Source organism: Pteropus alecto, unplaced genomic scaffold (assembly GCF_000325575.1).
Source record: "Pteropus alecto unplaced genomic scaffold, ASM32557v1 scaffold202, whole genome shotgun sequence".
In the NCBI taxonomy this organism is placed as follows: Eukaryota; Metazoa; Chordata; class Mammalia; order Chiroptera; family Pteropodidae; genus Pteropus; species Pteropus alecto.
In genome coordinates, this window is record NW_006432451.1 from 1,170,901 (window position 1) to 1,172,737 (window position 1,837).

The window sequence follows — 1,837 nt, forward strand, 5'->3', positions numbered from 1 at the left end:
CAAATACCTTACCCCCAACAGTTTGCAAAAAAGAAATACTATAATATTTCCTCTTCTTTGTATTACCTGCTCTGGGCTACCTTTCCAATGAAAGCTGCATGTAGCCTTGAACCTTGCCAGACACAACTGAGCTTCCCTAAACCATGCTGTTTGTCCTTGACACCCACAGTCATTTTCTAAGTGTGATTTTTTTTTTTTTTTTGCAAGGTCTAATAAATTTGGGAGAGGTACTAATATTTGAACTGATCCTTCTGGATTTCTTACTGGTTTCCTAAGAGTAGGTAAGGATAACAACTCAAGTGATATTTCCTGTGTGCCCAAGTAAAATAAGCCAACAGCATGTTTTTCTATTCTTAGTTGAAATAAAAATTAATTTTTGAAAGTCCTATAGTCAGCTTAGTTCGTCATAACCTGCTGTTGACCTTAGTGGTGGAGGATCTAAGGATTCAAATGTTAAAATTAGAACTGACTTTGAGTGCTGGCCCTATACACCAGCTGGGCTCCTTATTTTTATTTAACTAACATTTATATAGCATTTACTATGTGCCAAGCACTGTTCTAAGCATTTTACAAATATTTGCTTGGCTAACCCTCAGAGTAGTGTTATTATTACATAACACTATTATGAAATAATGTAATTATTATCCTCACCTTACAGATGAGGAATCCGAGACATGGAGCTGTGAAGTAATTTGCCAACCTACGAACAGGATTTTAGCTTGCCTCCCTAGTGTGTCCTCTATTAGGTGAGAGATGTTTTTACATCTACCACCTTGTAAACATGGACCAGTCACTCAGCAGTGCTGGGGCCATGTGAAAGGTGTGAAACCGTGGGCAGCAAGGAAGACAGAGCATTACACTGATACGACACACCAAAGAGCAAAGCCAGAGGAGAGGGAAGTTTCCCAGGCTGCTCCTTCCGTTCCAATCCCCATGTAGAGCAGCATAGCAGGTCTCCAATATCTTCTTATAATTCGATTCACAACCTCAGTCCTGTACCATTTCCGTTTCCTTGAACTGTATCTAGACATGATTCTGGTCCCCACCAGCTTCTGACCTCATTACTCATTCTGTTTACAGCTTGGCCTCACCCTTCAGACTGCCCTGATTTCCCAGATAGGAATTTGGCTGCCCTCATTGACTATGATTCAGATTTTCGCCCCAGACACATCGCACCAGGGCCTTCTGTGTACACAGCCCTCTGGTCAGATTGGTACCCTGGGACCCCCCCTCCTCCTTCCCTCCTTGAAATCCCTTTCATGGGTAAAGCAGGCTCTATGAATATAATCTACTCTGGAGAGTTAGGGCAGAGCTATGGCAGACCTTGAATGAAATATGAGAGGGGAACCATTGAAGGTTTTGGAGCTGAGTGGGAGGAATAATGTGATGAAGGGGGCTTTTAATTTTTTTTTTTTTTTTAACGCCTACAGCACCTGGTATTCCTAGATGGTCTCCCATCCAAGTACTAACCAGGCCCGACCTTGCTTAGCTTCCGAGATCAGACGGGATCGAGCACGCTCAGAGTGGTATGGCTGTAAACTGAAGGGGGCTTTTAAGATGAGACGGTTGTGCAGGATAGGTTAGAGGAAGGTAAGGCTTTGTGAATAAGGTACAGACAAGGAAGGGCAGAGATGAGATGCCAGTGGAAACAGGAATAAAGAAGCTTGTATGGGAGACAGAAGAAAAATCTCGCAACTCTTGGTGTTGCCTGGATTTGAAGGGCAAGAGGGTGTGCAGAGTCAGGCACTGTGATCATATAAGATTTTCTACTGGAAGCATCTGTGGAAGCCCACAGGAGAAAGTGGACGGCCTAGTGTAGTGCCTGGCAATTAGGTAT

General features: G+C 43.3%; 1 non-coding gene across 1 annotated transcript; it reads right to left on the minus strand.

The window, feature by feature from the left end:
* Positions 1 to 1,421: 1,421 nt before the first annotated feature.
* LOC112476130 lies at positions 1,422 to 1,540 on the minus strand. Its single transcript, XR_003044974.1, has one exon. It is a non-coding gene; the product is annotated as a 5S ribosomal RNA (ribosomal RNA).
* Between the last annotated feature and the right edge of the window lie 297 nt (positions 1,541 to 1,837).